Source organism: Panthera onca, chromosome E3 (assembly GCF_046562875.1).
Source record: "Panthera onca isolate mPanOnc1 chromosome E3, mPanOnc1 haplotype 2, whole genome shotgun sequence".
Lineage (NCBI taxonomy): Eukaryota > Metazoa > Chordata > Mammalia > Carnivora > Felidae > Panthera > Panthera onca.
The window spans coordinates 34,181,031-34,193,954 of record NC_138354.1 but is presented as its reverse complement, the minus strand read 5'-3'; the positions used below and the strand labels follow the sequence as shown (position 1 = coordinate 34,193,954).

Below are 12,924 nucleotides of genomic sequence, written 5' to 3'. Positions count from 1 at the left end.
CCTGGCAAGAGTAGATGTTCCGAAAATGAATGTTTCTCTCCTTCTTTCATAGTTGTTGGAGCCCTGCAATGTCAAGAAAGTGAGGCAAGACAATGTGTAGTTTCATTTTTTTTTTAAGTTTATTTATTTGAGGGGGGGAGGGAGGGAGAGAGAGAGAAAGGCAGAGAGAGAGATTGAGAGAGCATGCAGGGCAGGGGCAGAGAGAGAGAGAGAGAGAGAGAGAGAGAGAGAGAAGCAGGTTCCGGTGCTCTCAGCACAGAGCCCAACACGGGGTTTGAACTCATGAATGTGAGATCATGACCTGAGCTGAAACCAAGAGTCGGATGCTTAACTGAGCCACCCATGTGCCCCAAGGCAATGTGTACTTTATTTATAAATTTTTAAAAAATGTTTATTTTTTTTTTTGAGAGAGAGAGACAGAGTGCAAGTGGGGAAGGGGCAGAGAGAGAGGGAGACACAGAATCCAAAGCAGGCTCCAGGCTCCGAGCTGTCAGCACAGAGCCTGCCACGGGGCTCAAACCCATGAACCATGAGATCATGACCTGAGCTGAAGTCAGACATTTAACTGAATGAGCCACCCAGGCGCCCCAGGCAATGTGTACTTTAAATCACATACTCTAGAGGCACACTGTCTTGACCTGTATCACAGCTCCACTATGTACCCAGCTTTGTGATTTTGGGCAAGCGGCTTGACCCTTCTTGTGTCAGTTCTGAAAAGAAGAGCAGTCCCTGACATCCTGGCCTGGAAGGATGCGTCCTGTGCCGGTACTATGAGCAAAAGCATGGTGTTGCTAAGAGCTGGCTTGGCACTCACAGCTGGACCCTGGTGTGCTCTTGTGAGCATGACCTTCACAGAACATCAACACCAGAAAAGGCCCTCTGTGACTTGTAAAAACAGCACAGAATGGTGGTCACTGAGAGCTGGAGGGTGGGGGCCCTGGGGAGATGCAGTTTAAAGGTGCAAACTTTTTTTTTTTAATTGTTTTTAATTTTAATTTATATTTATGTATTTATTTAAAATATGAAATTTATTGTCAAATTGGTTTTCATACATCACCCAGTGCTCATCCCAACAGGTGCCCTCCCCAACACCCATTACCCACCCTCCCCTCCTTCCCACCCCCCATTAATCCTCAGTTTGTTCTCAGTTTTTAAGAGTCTCTTATGTTTTGGCTCCCTCCCTCTCTAACCTTTTTTTTTTTTTTTCTTTCCTTCCCCTCTCCCATGATCTTCTGTTAAGTTTCTCAGGATCCACATAAGAGTGAAAACATATGGTATCTTTCTCTGTATGACTTATTTCACGTAACATAACACTCTCCAGTTCCATCCATGTTGCTACAAAGGGCCAGATTTCATTCTTTCTCATTGCCACATAGTATTCCATTGTGTATATAAACCACAATTTCTTTATCCATTCGTCAGTTGATGGACATTTAGGCTCTTTCCATAATTTGGTTATTGTTGAAAGTGCTGCTATAAACATTGGGGTACAAGTGCCCCTATGCATCAGCACTCCTGTATCCCTTGGGTCAATTCCTAGCAGTGCTATTGCTGGGTCATAGGGTAGATCTATTTTTAATTTTTTGAGGAACCTCCACACTGTTTTCGAGAGTGGCGGCACCAGTTTGCATTCCCACCAACAGTGCAAGAGGGCTCCCGATTCTCCACATCCTCTCCAGCATCTATAGTCTCCTGGTTTGTTCATTTTAGCCACTCTGATTGGTGTGAGAACTTTCAACTAGTATGTAAATAAGTTCTGGAGAGTAACACCCAGGATAGGATTACAGTTAACAATTCTGCATTGTAAACTTCAAAGTTCCTACGAGACTAGATCTTCATTGTTCTCACCACAAAAAAGAAAGGGTAATTATGGAATCCTGATGGAGGTGTTAGCTAAGCTGAGGTGGTCTTTGCCCTGCAGTAAATAAATGTATCAAACCAACAGGCACACCTTAAACTTACACAATGCTGTATGTCAATCACAGGTGGATAAGATAAATACATTAAAACAGAAAAGGGTCCTCTGTCCTTTTTGTCCTTGATGGGTCAAGATAAAAACAAGCTCGTTTTGCAATCTTGTCTAAACAGAGCCGGAACATAAGCGTTGTCCAAGCCACAAACAGGACCGAACGATTCCTTTTCCTGGCTACCACGAGTGACTGCTTTTCTATACCAATCCCAGCTTCAGGCTTGGTTTGCTCTTGCCACCTTCTAGAGGAGACGAATTACAATAATCATAAAATACTCCCACTTCCTGACGGTATCCAATCCAGAGCAAAGCCCGGCTTCGCTGAACTCTTCCCCAAATCGCTTAACACGAGCCCAAGTCCCACTGTGCCCCGCTCCCAACACCCCTTTACCGAGCTACTTCATGACTGCCCATGGGGTGTGTGCTCCCTTGTCGCACGGAGTCAGTAAGTCTACCCGTCTCCGCGGCAGGTGGTTTCGGGGCGTCTTTGGTTCTTGCCAGGATCAACGAGTTTTGATCCACTGGATCGAGTGTCCGCTGGAATTGTGACTGCTGCGGTCTAGACGCTCGGGTCCATTCCCTTCTCTTTCGGTAAAAGCACTCAATACTTTCACGTGGGCGCCACATCTCCTGCACTCCCGAGTCACGTGCTTTGGTTTCCAGCCCCAGGAGTAGACATGTGACTGAGGCCTGTCCAATCAGCGAGTCCCATCCCCTGGCTGCAGTGATTGGTTCAGGGAGAGCATGTGACGCCAGTTGGTCCAATCAGAGCAAATCCTAGGAGTCGAGCGTGGGGGGCGGCCCGGAGGAGAGCCCCTCCATCTTCCAGAAGACGCTGGCGGGCTGTGGTCGGCGCCTGGTGGGGGAGACACCGAACGCGGCCTGGGGAATGGAAGGTACCCCACGTTTTGGGCTTGGTCCCTTCCCCTGTAAAATGGGGAGCATGACGACGTTCTTTAAGAGCTAGTGCCATGAAGCGGTGGTTTCTTGGGTGTGCAAATGGGTGATTATCTTGCTTTGGAAAAGCAGCAAAACCAACCGGGAATGTTGTGTTTTGTTTTAAAACACTGTCAGGGGTACCTGGGAGTTGGTCAAGCGAGGGACCCTGTAAGAATGTCTTGAATGTGTGAATTCACTGACCTTTGTCTCCCTAAGGAGGGAGACATAATAACAGCTTGTCACCAGCGTCCCTACTGCCCGGTGGGGGACTGCCCTGTGACCAGGAGCGGCAGGGTAGGGGGCACATAGGAGCACCGAGCCCCAGGGCGGGTGAACCTGTCACCGTTGCTCTGTCCTTGCTGCCTGGCGATCCTCGAAGCCCAGCCCCACATTTCAGGCTTTCTCTTGGGTCCAAGAAGTCACCATGGTCCAGGAGAGGTCACCGACGTGGCCTCCGCCCCCAGGCATGGTCATCCAGAGGGGACAAATGCCTAACCTGTGAGAGTGGCCTGCCCCGGGGACCAGGGAGGGAGCCTGGATGGGTGGGAGGCAGGTGTCAGCTGGGGCGGGAAAGCGGAGTGGGTTGTGGGGCCACTTGCTAACTCTTCAGGCTGGTGTGACAGACCTAACGTCGGTTTCTCCCTCTGCACAATGGGGGCGAAGGAAGGGTCGCTGTGAGGCTTATCTGTGACACACCTTTGGAGCACCCAGCTTTGTGCTGGTGCATCAAGTGCTCAACCAGGGACAGTTCTGGTTCCGGCTGCAAATGGGTCCCTGTCCTTGTCATAAATGCCTGGTGATTAATGCTCATGTGGGTTAATACTGTGGGTGACCTATGGAGGGTTCCAGACACGCTCTTGCGTCTAGCTCAATTCCTCTGGCTAATTTGGAGAAGGTGTGGTGGATATTGCTCCTCTCCGTGTCTTACCCCTGTCCTCCTGCCCTCCAACCTGTCTTGGGACTCTTGGACTCAACTGTTGAAAGGGCCTCGTAGGAGCTGGGGCAGGCTGGACTCTTGAGACTTCAGATGAGCCAGAGCACAACAGCAGGGCCAGGGCGACTCATGGCCCTCAGGCATCCCACCTAATCCGGCCTCTGCCTTCCTCTCCAGTTGCACGGGTGCCTCCCCTTCCCCCCCTTCCCCCTGTTACTCATGACACTCAAGCCACCCAGGCCTCTATGGCACCTGTGGAACTTTCCAAACATGCTCTCAGCCCTCTTTCTTTGTAGTGCCTGTTCTCCCTGCCTGGAACATCCTGCCTTCGGCTCTTCCCAGGACTTCTTCCTTTTCATTCAGCTCTTGGCTCAAACGTCACCTCTTATGCAAGATTTCCACAACCTCTGTCTAGTTCCATTCTGCCTCCTGCCCTTCAGGGCTCTTAGAGCAAGTGTTTAGAGCTGTGTTTGTTGAGTGTCTTCCTCTCCCAGCAGGCAAGGGCCTGCTTCCACTGTGTCCCCAGCACTGAGCACACAGCCTGGCATGCAGGGAACTTCCGTCTGTGTGTCTGTCCATGTATGTGTGCGTGTGTCTGACTACCTATGTATCTGTCTTTCTTAAGGTGTGCATCCTGATGATTTGAAATACATATCCGTTGTGAAATGATCACTAAAATCAAGTTAATTCCCATATTCAGCACCAAACATAGTTACGAGCGTGTGGGGGGTGGGGTGAGGACACTTAAAATCTGTCAGCAAATTTCAGGGGTTCAGTAGAGTATGATGACCTATAGTCATCATGCCATACGCCAGATCTCTAGAACTTGTTCATTTTATAACTGGAAGATTGTGCCTTTTGACCTACATCTTCCCATTTCCCCAGCCCCAGAGCTTGACAGCCACCCATTCTACTCTCTGGTTCTGTGAGTTCAACTTTTTTAGGTTGTACGTATAAGTAAGATCATACCGCGTTTGGCTTACCTCACTTAGCAGAATGTCCTCCAAGTTGACCCGTGTTATTGCAAATGGCAGGATTTTCTTCTTTTTTATGGCTAAATAATATTCCACCGAAGTATACACATTTTCTTTATTGAACAGCTCAGGGCTGGCAACGTGTGGCCCGTGGGCTGGCTGGTTGTTTTTGTAAATAAAGATTTATTGGTACATAGCCACGCCAGTTTGTTTACAAATGGCTCATGGCTGCTTTTGTGCTTGACTGGCAGAGCTGGGTAGTTGGGTAGTTGGTAGTTGGGCAGCTAGGTAGTTGCACCAGAAACCATACGGTTGGCAGAGCCTACAGTGTTTGGCCCTTTGCAGAAAATGTTTGGTGAGCCTGGGTAGGGAATGCGGTTCTGTTTCTGGGCGGGCTGTGCAGAGGATTTTGTGCACGCGGCACAAAGGATGAGGCTGTAACTGTTAATACGGCCCAATGTGCGTCTCAAATTGGGGTCCGTATAGCAGGACACAGTAGTGCTGAGTCCGGATTAGAGGTTCCCTATCTAGAGTGATTTTGCCACCCAGGACATCTGGTAATGTTTGGAGACATTTCGGGTTGTCATGACTCAGGGAGGAGAGGTGCTGCTGGCGTCTGTTGGACAGAGCCCAGGGATACTGCTAAGCCTCCTACAATGCACAGGACGGCCCCTACGACAAAGAATTATCTGGCCTCCAGTGTCACTAGTGCTGAGGCAGATACCCTGGACAGCGGGACAAGAGACACCTCTTGTGTTGTCACTTTTGCTCCATGGTAAAAGGTTTAAGACATCCTATTTCTGTTATAACAAATGCAAATGTATTATGGAGGAGAAAGCAACGTTTGCATGACTTTTTAAACAAAAACCTGATATTTCCAAAAATGCCACTCTGGGAGTGGGCTGCTTTGGGCTCTGCTCCTGCGTCCCCACCTCCTGTTTCTGGGAGTGCTGGGAACGCCGCTTTCTTAGAGATGAATTCCAAATCCGCAACACTGCATAGGTGTCTTCCACATTCACTGCTTTGTTCCTCTCCCCAGTCCCTGTCCTCGGGAATATTCTGTGGTCCCTCTATATCACGCAATAGGAAGTCACATGTTTTCTGTGGGACAGGCAGCCAGCCAAGCATTTTATAGACGGTTTGTCTTTTATCCAAAGTACCAGGAGTGTCCCAAAACAGGCATTCATTTTTCTGCCTTCGAACTCAAGAAGTCCTTCATGCTCCCTTTCTTGATCAAATAAACTCCTACTCATCCCTCAAAACCCAGTTCTCGCAAACCTTCCTCTGTCAAGTGGTTTAGAGCATGGGCCCTGAAACCCCTGCCTAGATTTACATCCTCCTTGGCCTCTTACTTGCTGTGTGTTCTTGGGCAGATGGCTTTATTTCTCTGTGCAGTCAATTTCCCTTACAGTGGTGTTTTGAGAATTAAAGATACTATGTGTACGAACATACATGCTTGGAACAGTAGGTGGCACATAAGAGCTGCCTAATCAATGTTAGGCTTTCTTTGACCTCCTTCCCTATCAGCACTCCATCATACCTCATAGACCCTGGGTCTCAGGGGCATTTTTGGATTTGTTCATAGGTGCTCATACGTGGTTGTGGAAAGAAAGAATGTGATGTGGAGGAGATATCCAGTAGCCATGTTTTGTAGGCGTGACTGCTAAGCCCTGAGCAAAAATCCCAGCCTTCAGCAAACTTCTGAGCCCCAAATAGGCTGAGTGGAGGCCATGGAGGACATCAATTACAGAGTTGGCAAGAGATACGCATGGTCTGTTCTTGCGAGCCAGCACCAACACATCCGGTTAAACCTCTTACGCTAACTCTGCTTGGTTGTTCGGTGGTGTCCTGTGGGGTGGTGTTGAGAAGGCTTCTGAGACTGTCTGGGTGCAGAGAAGAAGGGTGACTTCATCGTTTATGGCCGTCTGCCACGGGTGACGCAGGAGAGACAGCGTATGTGTGCAAGTACTTCTCATCTCTGGACTGATGAGACTATGGGCAGAGGTCCTTTCAGGGCCGGGCAGCCAGGAGGTGGTGCATACTAGAGCTGGGCGAAGCTGTCTCATGTTTGCAAAGTACGCGTGGAGTGATCAGCTGCACCAGAAGTTGATGAACACCGCGGGGGCACGAGGCAGTGTGGCACCAAGTGTGGGTTTCGGAGTCAAGCTGAGCTGGGCTGGTACTTCCAGGCCGTTGGTGGTGCCGCCTTGGGCAGAATTGCTTCTCCTCTGTGACCCCCCAGTGTCCTCATCTGACAGGAAGGGGGCGCTATCGAGAGGACTGGTTCTGTGCAGGAGGAGGAAGCCGGAGGCTCCTTGCTGGTGTTTTCTCAGGAGCGGTTGCCTTTCTCGGCTTCAGTTGGAAGCTGCAAGCGCATTGCTTGAACAGCAGCCAAGTCAGCATCATAAACCCCGAAAATCCTGTGACTGATTTCCTAGCAGCGGTAAAACTCAAGATCGCTCACAAGACTTCTCTCTCCACTTAAACATTTTCCCTCAGTTATTCTTTTCCTTTTGCAAATAGAGACAGAATAAAACGGATAGAGAGGGGGGAAAAAAAGACGCCGCTTACCCGCACTCTGCAGATAAGCATCCACGAGTAGTTGGGCCGCAGGCACGGTCTTAAGTGAAGGACAGGGTGGGCTTGGGTTCACTGTCATCCCCAGACGGGCCAGGTTCCGACGAGATGCTGACACAGGCTTGTCTCTGTGTGGCAGTGTGTGCTACAGACAAATGCATTACCCAGGTCAGATCCTCGACTATGGAAGCTGAGCTTTTAATGACCAAATTGCTGCCTGTTTTGCTCGGGAGCCTTGGTCACCGTGTCCTTCCAAGCACTGCCGTTTACTTTTGTTCTCTGATAGCTAACGAGACTCATTGACTGTGCCCACAACCTAGCCTCCCTCCACTTGGAAGGTGTGAGCAGGGGCTCGGACTCAGGCGGAGGAGGCAGTTCCGCAGTGAAATGGATGCTCAGGAGGGCAGTCCTGGGCAGCAAGGGGCCAGGTGTGCAGGCCCCGTTCTGCTGTGTGTCTTTAGACGAGTCATTTGGCGGTTCTGGTCACAGCAAACCAGAACCTTTCACCTCGGTTGATTGGATCAGGTGTTCTAAGGTGGTGCCTCTTGAACTCTGATGTGCACATAAATCACACGGGGGTCTTGTTACAATGCAGACTCTGGGTGAGCGGGTCTGGGCTGGGGCCTGGGGCTCTGCATTTTCCTCCGAAAATGGCAGTGCTCTGGTTCTTCTTGCCACTTCAACTAGATGTGTTTAAAGACGCACAGAAGCGCTTTGCAAACGGAGTGTCTGTGCCGTTGTCAGGAGTTTAATATGGGAAATAGAGACGCGCAGTTTTCATCAGCTGCTCTGCCAGGCGGTGCTTACCCAGTGCCTTGCAGGTACTTGATAGTGCACTAGATTCGGGAGCAGTGACCTGGGTTGGAGCTCCCTAACTCCTCCCGCGTGGTGATGGGGCAGAGAGAGCAAAGGTGTCGGTCCCAGACAGGCTTCAGTCTGAATCCCTGCTCTGCTGTTTCATGGTTGTGTGATCATAAGTAAGTCAGCTCACCTGTCGTGGCCTCAGTTTCCTCATCTGCTCAATGGGAATGGCATCACCATCACAGGGGTTGCAGAGAGGCGTGAAAAAGGCGATGGACGCGCTGCGCCTGGCTCAGCACCTGCCAGGTGGCAGACACTCCTTCTGCACTTGTCACGGGCACACACCTGCTTCCTCAGGTCAGGGCTAAAAGGGGAGGGGGTGATCATATCCCCAAGGCACCCTTCAGCTCTCGCAACCTTGGTCTGGGGTCAGGGGATTTCTCTCGGGGGACTTGGAGGCCATTCCTGCCAGGTCAGCACAGAGGGCTTCAGGGAGTCAGAGTCCATGTCCGTCGGTCCCGAGGCACATAGTGTGTCCTCCCGTCCCTGCCAGCAGTCAGCAGGCTGCGCTCCCACGAGGACCAGCAACGCTCACACTGAGGGCAACAGCGTTTGAGAGGGGATGACACAGATTTCTGTGTCGGACAGACCCGGGCTCAAGCCTCACCCAGGGAGCCTTGGTCTTCTCATCCGTAAAATGGGGTTCCTCCTGCCTGCCTTGCAGAATTAGGTGAGGATCAGCGAGAACAGTGATGATAAGCAGACAGCCCCCTCCTTATGTGCCAGACTGGGCTTATGCCTCGCGTGAAGCAGAGTCCTCAAAACCCTCACGGCCCTGACCTCGTGAGGCTGCCCAACTGCATACAAGTAAGGAAACTGAGGCTCAGAGAGATTACGTGACATGCCTGCAGGTGTCGTGCTGGCAAGGGGCAAAGCCACGACTGTACTGTCTCCGTTTTCTCCAGAACTGATTGTGGGGGCGGGGCTGAGCTGCGGTGGGGCCCGTGCCGCTGCTTGACAGGGGAGCAAACACACACCAAGGCAGGTGCGTGTGTATCTGATGACTTTCCGTCTGAGACCCCGGGGCTCCTTTTGGCCCGGTTTCTCTAATACCTTTTTACTAGACATCATGGTTGTGTGATCGTAAGTGAGGGCCATATCCCCTGGCCCCACTTGGCTTTGGCTTCCCGTCTGTCCGTGGGAGTGACGTCAGCATCAGAGGACAGCCCGAGAGGGTGAAGCCACATGGTGGGCGCAAAGTGCCTGAGCCGTCACATCAGGGTATTGCCTCGACAGCTGAAGGATACGCTCAGCACCTGCCAGTGCCTCCTTATTCTTGCCTGGACCCCAGCCCTCCAGACTACACTTCTCTTCCTTATGTGTGTCTGAGAGATTGTCTGGGGCGTGGTTAGGAGCTCCGCAGTTGTAAGTTATATTACGGGAGCCGTAAGACCGACGCCCTGGGTGTCTCTAGCCCTGACTGTATCCGGTGTTGGCAGGCGGAACAGCTTCCGGGGCCCTGTCGGTCTTTCTAGACAGGAAGAGAGAAAGGCCTGAGAAAGGTCCTGAGGGCTGTGGACACGGCAGTCAGGTCGATAGCCTGCTGCAGAAACCAGCCTGCTCTGCAGCCACGAGGCAGTGGCTGCTGCTTCCCAGTGCTGAGGAGGGCCTGCTTCCCAGAGCCCCGCTGCGCACTGAAGCAAGTCAGGACGGATCAGGCTGTCAGGGACGGGCTTCTTCCCGCTAGCAGCGCGCGAGCCTCAGCCGCCCCAGGCTGGCCACCGTGTGTGCGCCTTTGCTCCAGCACCTGGCCTCTGACTCGCCCTCGGGAACTCCCCACAGAGAACGAACATCACTTGCCTCCAGGAGGCGGGGGGTGCAGAGGCCAGTGTGTGGAGCAGCCAGGGTGCAGGGCGGAGAACAGCAGACCCGGAGACTGACTCCAAGTGGCTTAACCTTCTCTAGACTCAGCTTTCTCATTGTGAAATGGGATCATAGACCTGGATTCTGAGAGGCAGGGCATGTCGAAGGCTAGAGCTCGGCACGTCTGGACGTGGACCTTGGCTGGGCCAGTGCCTTCCTGGAAAGGTTACTCCATCCCTCTGGTCTTCACATTGCCCTTCTGTGACAAGGGAGGTGATGACGGCATCAGATCTCCTAGAGTTACCGTACAGATTAAGACAAAATAGTGTGTGCAAAGCGCTTGGCCTGGTACTTGGCAAACTGCCAAGTAACGAGACTGTGTTTTGTCTTGCTACTCTTGGACTCATTCTTTATTCCTTCCAGGTGGTTTGTGGGAGCTGGAGAAGCAAAAAGGCCACTAAGAACTGCATGGATGTTTCTAGAGTTGTTGGGAAAATTAGCTGATGTGATGCATGTGAAAGACCCATCCCCGGTGCTCAGGAAGCCCTCAGATCAGCAGAGGCGTGTCCCCCTTACCCACTGTCACCTGCTGACAGTCTAACCGTGACAGAGAGCTAACCCTTCTGTGGCTTGTACTATGTACCAGGCATTGTTCTAAGCACTTCATAAATGTTTATTTATTTAATTCCGTGGCATATGAGGTGTGTATCATTATTATCCCCATTTTATAGATGAGGAGTCTGAGTCAGGAAGTGAAGGACCTGGAGAGGGTTATACAGATATTGAAGGGTGGAGCCAGGCGTACAACCCTGCTCCACCAGAGACAGATTCCCAGGATGTAGGCTGTGCTCCTGACGTGGATTTCCACATCTCCCCTCCCGTGTACTGCCCACGAGACCATGCTGTCCATAAGACTGCAGCCCTAGGAGCCACCTGCTCTTAGGTGGCTCCAATTCAGCTCAATCCCTGACTGAGTTCAGTGCAACTCAGCTCGACTCAAGCAGAACATGTGCCCCAGAGGATCTTGGGCCAGATGTGAGTGACTCCAGTGAATGATCCAAAACCTGGAGGTCATCTTCACGCTCGTTCTGTTCCCATGGCTCTGATGGGAATCTTATGTCCCCCATTCACAGAGAATAACACCAAGACGTTACGTGCGCAAAGCAGTGTAGAGTTTTGAAATCCTTTTATGTTTGAGCTTGTTTGTAACACATGTTTGCTAAGCCAGGCCAGCTTGGAAGCAGAGAAAAAGAGATGATACAGAGAACACTTAATAATTCGTACTATTAACGGGGCAGCTCCTGTGTTCTACACACCATGCTAGGTGTTTAGCAAACATGATCTCATTTAACCTGGCAACTCGGGGAATGAGATATTCTGGGTATTTTTAAAGATGAGGTACTTGAGGTGTGGACAGGCTGAGTAACTTTTCCAAGTCACAAAGCTGGTCGGAGGCTGAGTGGTTTCCGAAGGCTGTGTCCTCCCGGAGCTCTGCCCTGCCTCCATTGGCAGGCCATTCAGGGAAACCAGAAAGAAATCAGGGCGCAGGGGAATAAGCGATGACAAGAGGTGTGTCCTTCCATTACCTGTGAACTGTAAGTTCTGGGCTGGATGGAAGCAGGTTTCCCGCCCCAGGATGGAGTCAGGGCCGCTTTTTGGACCTGGCATGATTTCACGCCTTCCCCAAACGCACGATTCTTGCTGAGCTGACACGATGCTCGCAACGCTGTATTCACACTGCAGGTGTCTTAGGGTTTGGGTTGGAAGGAGACCACAGAGCAGCGCCCTCAAGCTCCTCGCCTTGGGCTGTGCGGACGGTGGCTACCAGAGGGGACCCCTCAGAGCCGGGTAGCCGAGAGACCAGAGCTGGGGCCTCCATGCAGCGTTCGCTGGGGTTGATGAAATCAAAAGCTTTAGAAGGAAGGAGAATTGAGATTTGCTTTTTAAAAATGAACATTATTATCAATCCTTTCTTCGTTTTTTGCTTCCTCTTTGTCTTTGGGGTCCCTGGGGTGTGCTTGCTGTGGGCTTCGCGTACAGTAAAAATCGTGGTAATTAAAATGCTAACTTAGACCAAAAAGGAGAGCTCACCGTGGAAAGGGGTAGAGAGTCTGCCTAGTGAGCCCAGAAATGGCACGCTGCTGGTTTGAGCTCCTCCTGCTTCAAAGGGAGGTGGCTTCTGCTGAGAACGAACGGCCGGCCGCTCCAAGGCCTATCCGTTTTTCTTTTCTTTTGTCTGGATCCCCGTTCGCATTTTTCCTTTGCTTGGAGACGTTAGCTCTGGGAGGTGGCATATGGCTCATTGGAACAGCCACTTCAAACAGCCACTTAGAATCCCTGGCTCGCCATTGTCCGAGCATGTGATCTTGACCGTGGTTCTTAACCTCGCTCAGCTTCAATTCCCTCATTCATTAAATCAGGATGGGGACACCCTACATGCTGGATGTCGGGGCCTGCATCGCTCAGCAGTTGGTAACTTATTTTTAAGATGATTTTTGGGGTGGGCATCTTAATAGAACAGACTTTTCCCCTTGGGGGACGTTAGCACGTCACCTCTCAGCTCGTAAATTATGAAATATCTTCTCCCCCTGCCGGGCTGTCAGACAGCCTGGTGGAGCCGCAGACCTCACAGGGCCCGAACAGGAGTCGGATTTGTCAATGAGCAGGACTGACGCGTGCACAATGTAGCTGCCGCAGTCTTTCCTCTGCTGTGCTCCACGCTTTTCTCTGGGGCCGCGCTGTGGCTCCAGGACGGCCTCCTGCTGTCCTGAGATGGTAGGGTTCCTTCAGCTCTTGGCTCATGGGTGATGCCTGGTTCTGTCTCTGGCCAAGCCAGCAATCTTGCCCTCGTTTCTGTTGCTGCACAC

General features: G+C 51.4%; 1 long non-coding RNA gene across 1 annotated transcript in view; it reads left to right on the top strand.

The window, feature by feature from the left end:
- Nucleotides 1-2,795: 2,795 nt before the first annotated feature.
- LOC132689057 (uncharacterized) overlaps nucleotides 2,796-12,924 on the top strand; it is a 185,171-nt gene continuing 175,042 nt past the window's right edge. Inside the window, exon 1 of the long non-coding RNA XR_009614826.3 lies at nucleotides 2,796-2,865. This is a non-coding gene — a long non-coding RNA (uncharacterized LOC132689057). The remainder of the gene's footprint in view (nucleotides 2,866-12,924) is intronic.